Below are 9,041 nucleotides of genomic sequence, written 5' to 3'. Positions count from 1 at the left end.
CGGACCCAGCACATCCCAGGAGGGCTGGGGACAGGCAGCTGGGCTGTATGAGCATACTCCAGAGGGATGGGGCCCTGGATCCCTGCCTCCTCCTGGATGAGGAGCCGCAGAAAAACCAGGAAGGCTGTTGCTGTCTGTCGACCAGTGAAATCCCTCCACAAAGGGACTCCGCATGGGCAGCCACATCTCTGGTCAACATCCAGGCCGTTATCTGGGATGATGTAGGGCACACCACATTTGCTGCTCCTCTCTCAGGAACCATGGCCTGTACAGCCAGGGACCAATGCCTTGAAAACTGGCTGGGGTTTGTTTTATCATGCACTTTGGCCTCCGTTTAGTTATTTTGGGTGCGGGGTGAGTTCGGTTCCTTTCACTCTATCTTCTGCGGAGTAAAAGCAGAAGTGTAGCATGACGGGTCCCAAGGTCTGAGATCTGGGAATGCTGTGGACCTGCTCCCAGTCAGCCATCGTCAGGTGAGCCCGCCAGCCCAGGGTTATGTTTAGTGCGTGATGGATTGCACAGAGGTCCCTTCTCTCAAGTGCCGGTAGTCATGTGTCCACGTCCTCCTCATAGTCTCTTGGTGGATGGAGTGAGAAGCTGACCTTGAACGACCAGGGTTAGGGGCGCCCACCCCTGCTGTTGAACATTTGCTGTATAACTTTTGACTTCCCAAAATTCTAATGACAGCCGACCTTCGGTGTCCTGGGGGATCCAATCCAGGACTCGGCAAACACCAAACTCCCCAGGTGCTCAGGTCCCTGATATAGATGGCGTGGACCAGTGGGTGCAGTCGGCCGCCGCACCCACGGACTCCCAGCCTCGGACCGAAATCCTGTTTTCCATCCATAGGTGGTTGAATCTACACATGTGAAACCAGGATACAGATGGCCAACTGCTGAGTTATGGAAAAACTCCACGCGTAAGGGGACCCACGCAGCTCAAACGCACGTGGTTCCACCGTTAGTGGTAGCGCCTTAGTCCCTGCTGGGGAAACAGCGCACTGCGCTGGGCAGATAAACATATCTCTGTGTTTATCGCTGTGCCCTGAGGTTCAAGGCACAACGTGGATGGCTCGGTTACTCATGTTGGTGAGAATGACTTGAACCCAGGACCCAAGGAGTGACGGTCCAGTGGTCCTTGGGCACCACCGTGCTGCTTGTGTGTGCGGGACAGAGCAAGACCCACTGGGAATTAGCAGGTCCCATGGGTTTGGCGCCAATCACCACTGGCTATATCTCTGTGGGATCCGGTTCTTCCCTGGGGCCAATGGTGTGACTGTGACAGGCAGCCTCTGCAAACAGCAGGTGCCCTCAGGACCTCATCAGACATGCTTCAAGAAAGTGGGTGCCTCTTCCACATGCAGCAGCTGGCGTCTACCAAACCCATGTGTGCTGCCCGTGCTCCTCCTTTCCACAAACCATGTACAGCCCCTGCTATGGCCCTCCAAGGGCCTTGCAGAGTCATCCTCCTGACCTCTCCCAGATGCACAGCAACCCCACCTCCCCGTGGAAAGAATGGGGTATGGAGCAGCCAGCACCCTACCACCACCTGCCCCAGCAGAGACAGCCAGGTGGGGTGGCAGTGGGCACCAAATGCGGAGAGGGGTCTGGAGGTATAGGGACAAAGGACAGAGGGCACATTCATCACCTCCCAAGCCTCACCAGGGAGGAGAGAGTGAGGAAACCCACAGACTCCTTCTCAGTGTCATCAGCTGAAGAAAGAGCCCAGCTGCTCTCTGCTACTGGCCAACTCAAAGAAGAGCGGGCAGAGTCCAATGCCAGGGCAAGTACAATGACTGTCACCACTATGCGGCATCACAGAAGAATGAGAATGGAGTCCAAAGCTCAGGCAACAGACTAAGCCATCCCCCTCCCCTACCTCACTCCACCTTCCTGCTGGGAGAGCTCCACCAAGACATCACAGAGGGAAGAGGCATGGAGGACACTGCCAGCTCTCTCCTGCTCCGCTCCAGAATCTGCGGTATTTAACACCAAAGTCACAGGAAGGCTGAGAGAAAAGGAAAAGCAAGACCCGCTCGACTTAGCCCTGCATAGATAAGGCCTGAAAGGGAGGAGGGGAGAAAAGGGTTCCAGCAGGTCCCCCACCGCCTGCCGCCCTGGATGGCCGATCTTGTGGTTCTCAGAGCCTTGCAGAGCTCAGCAACTGGCGAGTCTTGGGTGCCCTCCACTGAACATCTTTGTTGTTTTTAGCATTTTTTTTTATTATTAGTTTCAAGTATACAGTACATTGGTTAGACATTTATATAGTTTATGAAATGATCCCCCTGATTACTCTATCACCCTTCTGGCTCTCCACCTAGCCATTACCTGACTGCTGACTACAGTCCCTATGCTGTGCTCCCCATCCCTGAGACCATCTATTAACTACTAATTTGTACTTCATCTCTTCACCCCTTTCTCCCAGTCTCCCCCACTCCCAGGCTGTCACCAGATTGTCCTCTGTATCTGAATCTGTTTTCAATTATTTTGTTTCTTTTGTTCCTTAGATTCTGCATATAAGTGAAATCATATGGTATTTACCCTTCTCTGACTTATTTTGCTCAGCATAATACCCTCTAGGTCCATCCTTCCATGTCGTTGCAAATGGTAAGATTTCACTGTTTTATGGCTGAGCAACGTCCTACTGTATATGAACCATAACTTCTTTATCCAATCATGTTATTGGGCACTTTTTAAATTTCTTGCCATTGTTTGAAGTTTGGAGATTTCACATAAAAGTTGGGATTTCTTCTTTTGAAACACCGCAAGATTTTGACCCCCCTGGAGTGTGCCAGCCCACCCCCCACCCCAGCCATCACATGAAAGTGCACAGGGTGGTGATGGCAGGTCCCCCTGACTCAGCTGCCCTCCTCTCAAGCCCTCTGGCCTGCAGCTCTGTGCTGGGGTGACCGTGGACGCTGACGACTGGTCTCATGAGGCTTCTGTCTCGGAGTCCAAGTAGTGACGAGGCCGAACTGTCTTCCCTCCCCCTATTTATGCAGGAGATTTCAAGGAAATAAAAATTTTCAGAGTCATATCTCACCAAGAAGAAACTTGCCTGCTGTGAGGCCCAAAGAATGTGGAAGCAGGAGCCTAGCTGAAGGGCAGCCTGGCTTCAGTGATAACCCTTCAGGGGGCCGGGACTGGAGACAGAGACCACAGCCCCAGCCAGGGTCAGGAACAGTGTCAGAAGAGAAATGTCACAGGGCATCAACCAGAAGGAAGCATGCAGAGGCTGTAGCTCACTCCACCCAAAGCTCAGCACCCAGGTTCCCCGGAAAAAGAGAGCTCTGCGGGACCTGGTTCCGGCCATGTAGTGCTTATGTGTGGTCCTGGGCTGGCCTCCGGTGTTCTCAGGGCCACTGCTTTCTTATTTACCAATAAAGAACTTGAAATGACTAAGTTACAAATGACTTTTAATAGTGAAATCTAGTTTTTCAAACTAATTTACCCATTCATCTGCAGTGAACAATAGACAAAAAGCTAGGCTGCTCAAAATGATGGAAGAAAGCACTTAAATCCCCTTATCCAACTTGACTCACACACAGACACACACTCTGCCATCACCCCACAAAAATCACAGCACCTTAGAGGTGGAAAGCCTTGCGGGGGGGCACCCACCCTCTTCCCCATAACCATCTCCTCTCCGTGACCCTGAGTGCTGCCATTGAAGCTAATATACCTCAGACAGGGCACCCACACCTAGCTAGGCAGCCCATCCCACTTACAGCCAGTTCTGTTTGCTTAAATACTTTCCTACTATTTTTGACGAGAGTGACACAACCTTCAATGGGGAAATAAGAATCTCTTCAACAAATGATGCCGGGACAACTGGGTAACCACATGCAAAGAATATAAATCAACTCAAAGTAAATCACAGAGCCAAATGTAAGAGCTAAAACTTTTAAGCTTTATTAAGAAAAAAACATCAGCATAAATCCCATGACTTTGGAGTAGTCAGTCATTTCTTAAATATGACACTAAAACCACAAGCAACCAAAGGGGAAAAAAAGATACATCGGATGTCATCAAAATTTAAAACTTTTGCTTCAAAAACACCATCAAGAAAGTGAAAAGACAAAACACAAAACAGGAGAAAATATTTACAAATCATACATCTGATAAAGGAATTATATCTAGAATACACAAAGCACCATTATGACTCAATCATAAAAAGAAAAATTATCCAATTTAAAAATTGTCAAAGGACCTGAAAAGACATTTCTCCACAGAAGACATGCTATGCCAACAGTCAACAAACACTATACCATGAGCCATCAGGGAAATGCAAATCAAAACTACAATGAAGTACCACTTCACGTCCACCAGGATGGCTATAGTAAAAAAAATACAGGTAACAGTAACAAAAAAAAAAAAAAAAACCAGAATGTGAAGAAACTCTAGCCCTCGCACACTACTTGTGGGAATGTAAAACAGAGCATTTGCTTTGGGAGACAGTCTGGCAGGTTTTCAAAAGGTCAAATATAGTTAATGGCATGTGACCCAGCAATTCCAGTCCAAGAAAAATGAAAACATAGATCCACACAAAAACTTACACACCAACAATCGTAGCAGTACTATTCATAATAAACAAAAAGTAGAAAAAGTAGAAAAACAAATGTGCATCGACTGATGAATGGATCAGTAAAACGTGGCGCGTCCATGCAATGGAATATTCTTAGGCAATAAAAACAATGAAGTGTTGATACACATACAACATGGGTGAATCTCGCAGGACATATGCCAGTCACGAAGGACATGTGTTATGATTACGTTTATGTGACATTCCAGAATAGGCAAAGCTACAGAGACTGGAAGTCAAGTCATGTTTATGTAGAGCTGGGCTTGAGAGTGGGAGGGTGCAAAGTGAACTGGGGGTGATGACTAAGGGGTGCAGGACTTCTTTGGGGTTGTTAAAAGTGTTCTACAATTAGATTGTTGTGATGGCCACACAAGTTTGTGAATATACTAAAATCTACTGAATTGCACACTAAGTGCGTGAGTCTCACAGCAAGACAACTATATCTCAATAAAGTTGTTTAAAAGAAAAGCATTGCCTCAGGTTCTCAAAAAGCAAAACATAAATTTACTACGTGACCCAGCAACTGCATTTGTTATCCACCCGAGGGAAACAAAAGCATATATCCACACACGGATGTGAACACAAATGCTCCTAACAGTATTATCCGTAGTAACCAAAAAGTGAAAAAACCCGAATGCCCATCACCTAGTGAACAGATAAATAAAACCACACAGTAGGTTACAATTCGGCAGTCATAAGCAACTAAGTACTGACACGTGCTACGCCGTGGACAAACCTCTCAAAACCATTCAGCTTAGTGAGAGAATCCAGATGTAAAAGAACAGACATCACATGATTGCATTTATATGAAATTTCCAAAGAGGGCAAATCAGTGGCTGCCTAAGGATGGAGGCAGGAATGGAGAGGAACTCCAGATGAGCAGGTGGGATCATTTTTTTGTGGGGGGAGGGGTGGATATGTTCTAAAGTTACATAGGGGGCTGAGTATTCAACTCTGAGGAGTTAGCCGCCACCCTCCACGTGCTCCATCTCCACATGTGGCAAATGGCTGCATACTGGACAGCACGGACAGCATCCTGCCATCACAGATAGGGCTGTTGGGCAGCACTCTTTTGTGACGAGGCTGACTGGAGAAGAGGCAGGGAGGGCCTGTGACCTTGACTCCTCCACCCTCCCTGCTGTGCAAATGTCATGGTCCTGGGCAAGGAGTGGAGGGCAGAAAGGACCCAGCATCCCCAAGTCCTCGCTGGAAAATAGCGCCTCCAGGGACAACTCCAATCTCAGACGTGCCTGCTGGGTCACTGACTGCAGCGGGTGAGGGGATCTAGGAAAGGGAGGGCAGCATTGTGTTCCCGGGGACCACAAACTCTCCACCACCACACAGGTGCTCGGTTATCACGTGGGGCAGGGAAGCATGACGAAATGACAAGCATGTGGCGTCCCAGAGACCCAGCCACAACCGGGTCTTGGGGAGGCTGATTTGTTGAGCTTAGCAAATAAGCCACATCCCTGCAGCAAACACTCATCAGCACAGTCCGTGCCCGGTGGAGGCCCACTCTGCCTGCGCCGGTGGCAGGAACAGCAGCATCCCTGTGTTCACGCTCAGTCCTCTACTGCCACGAGACGGCCTGGGAGAAGGTTCCGGTCCCCTTCCCTCTGACTGTCCATGTGCTCCCCTGCACCGACTCCACCTCCCAGGAGGGCTGCTCCAGCCCTCACCCCTCTACCTTCCTTTATAGAGGGTCATTACCCAATTTCCTGGAAATTGACATTTTCTTGTCTGACAAGGTACATGCACAGCACCAATGCTGAGGGGAGGAAGGGGCAGGTACCGAAGTGCCTTCTCCACCCTCCTGTGACCCTGGGGCACCCAGACCCTGTGCCCTGTGCCACAGTACCTGTTGTCCATGTGGAAAAGCTGCATTGGGCAGCCCAGATACCTCTACGACAGGATCCACTTCTTCCTCGGGACCTGACCCCAGTCAGCCCCCATGATCTCCCCCAATCCCATTGGCCATGCCCAGGGGCCCAAGCAGTAGCTCCCCTTAACCATGGAGAAGACACAACCATCAGGAGTTGCTTGGTCATGAGGAAAAAGGGCCATGAGTAAGAGGTGAGGGGAGTAGCCAGGAAGCCCCCCTTGCTACCAAGACAAGTGACAGGGGACACGACTGGGACATGGCAAGAGCTAAGAGCCTAGGCTGGGCTGGGCATAGCACGGCCCACAAAGGCTCTGTGCTGAGGATGGTCCTGCTACCCCCCGGCCATGACCCTCTCATGGACACACTGCCCGGGCACTGGCTGTCCCTGAGGCTGAGAGTCGTCACTGGGACCAGGACAGGTTTCCCTGACTCCAGACAGCTATATCGCCTCAGACGTGCAGGAGGGCCCCACGTCCAACTCCAGCACCTTCCAGTCCCTGCTGGGCAAGGAGCACTGACTCTGGCTCTACAAGGAGTTCCTAAGGCTATTGGCGGAGTGCTTCCAGGTGACAGGGCATCGAGCCTACGTCATCCCGGAGCACTGCCAGGAGGTAATGGGGAGGGAGGCTGGGCCACCCAGGCTGGATCAGGGCCCTCCCGCAGGAACTCCAGTGCTTCCCATTCAGATCCAGGCCCAGAGCCCACAACACTGGGTCTGGAGCTGGGCGAGCCAGCGTGTCCCCTAGGTTCCCAGGGGATAAGACGGCAGCAGGTGGTCCAGGTGAGTGTGGTGTGAAGGCAGCAGGTGGTCCAGGGGAGTGAAGGTGTGGGGGTGGCAGGTGATCTAGGAGAATGCAGGTGTAGGGGCCACAGGTTGTCCAGGGGAATGTGAAGAAGGGGTTCTGCAGGGTCAGCTGGCCAGACCTCTGTGCCCTGCAGTCACCTCCTAGGCTGAAAAACACTGAGGTCGTCCTATCTGGAAAAGGGATGGTGATCGTGGAGACTCTTGGGGCAGGGAAGTGTGCCCCAAGGAAAGACAAAGTCCAACACGTCAGCACATGAAGCGAGCTACCCTGAACTGGGCCCCCGAAGGCTGTGTCAGGGACAGAGGGCTCTCTAGCCTCTGAAAGAAGACGACCGCTGACGGAGGAAGCAAGGGCACAGCAGAACTGTGAGGATGTGCACAAGACAACATGCCTACAACAAATGACCGCCTCCCTCGAGTCACTTCAGAATGTCTTTTCTTTGGTTTAAATTTAGGTTTGATCCCGGACTCGGTTGGAGGTCAAGGCACAGAAGCCCCTCCCGTGGCAGACGCTGTGCTGGGGTGACCCTGAGACCTGAGCTCAAGCCTGAGCCCGAGTCACCCGCTGTACTGCCAGCTGAGCATGGAGACTACCACGCTGCCACAAAGTTTAACTCACCCGCAGGCTTTTCACTGGCAGACCAAGAATGGCTATATACATACGGAATCTCAGAATTCCAAGAGAAGAGCACTTTTACCACAATAAACAAAAAGACAGCTATGACTGGGGCCCACTGAGATCTGGTCACTCAAAAACATGATGGACGACTTGCCCTGAGCCCCTTATAAGGCAGGGGTCAACTGACCTCACTTCTCCATTTCCTGCGGCTCCCATGCCCCCTCCACTCCCTAGCATGGGACCTCCAGCTTCCTCAGACCTGAGGACTGATAGACAGGAACCCATGGCACACTAGCCCCTAACTTTCCCGTACGTGTCAGCCAACAAAGGCCCCTGACCCCTGGATGTCTTGGAGAGTCTAGCAGTAACATGGAAGGGGTCCCAAGGGGACAAGGGGACCAGAGTAGCAGGCTCTGTGGAGACTGAGGACGGGCAGAGGGAGAAAGGACGGGAAGTCTGGGACAAGATCTGGACCACCAAGGAGAAGGAACCTGAAGAGGCCAAGGGAATGACTGGAAGAGGACAAAGGAATGACCGGAAGAGACCAAGGAAATGACGGGAAGAGGCCACGGAAAAGTTGAGAAGAGGAGGAAGACCAGAGGAGACCTGAGGTCTAGCGCCTGGGGACAGCTGTGCTCGGCACACCTCCTGACAACCCATGAAGCAGCCTGGCTGGTGAACAGATGGGGGGAACGTCAGCCACCAGAGCACCCTGGTGACCATCCAAGGCTGACACAGGGGTAGCACCATACACTCCGACACTGCAGAATAAGAGAGGGAGAGACAGAGGGAGGGACTCACAAGTGGGTGCTGGGGGCAGGTGGGAGGTCTCAGGGAGCCACCAGAGCTGGAAACAAGAGGGGTCCAAGGGGTCCTATGAAGATGTGGGTATTAATTGTACTCATAGTAACGTGAGCCATCCTAACCACTAAGTGTATGAATATACCAATTTTTAAAAAGCAAGCAGACAAAACAAAGACACAGTAAATATAAAAAACACACTAAACATAATGTAAAATGGAGACACAACTGAAATCGGTCATGTCATTTGTATTAATAAATCTGAACTCGCTAGTAAAAAAAGTTCGGACTGACTCCAAAGCAAAACCCGGCTCGATTTGGTTTATAAGAGATTATCCTTAAATTGTTTAGAG

The sequence above is a fragment of the Pteropus vampyrus genome, unplaced genomic scaffold, assembly GCF_000151845.1.
Source record: "Pteropus vampyrus isolate Shadow unplaced genomic scaffold, Pvam_2.0 Scaffold323, whole genome shotgun sequence".
Taxonomy (NCBI): Eukaryota; Metazoa; Chordata; class Mammalia; order Chiroptera; family Pteropodidae; genus Pteropus; species Pteropus vampyrus.
This window is presented reverse-complemented; position numbering follows the sequence as displayed.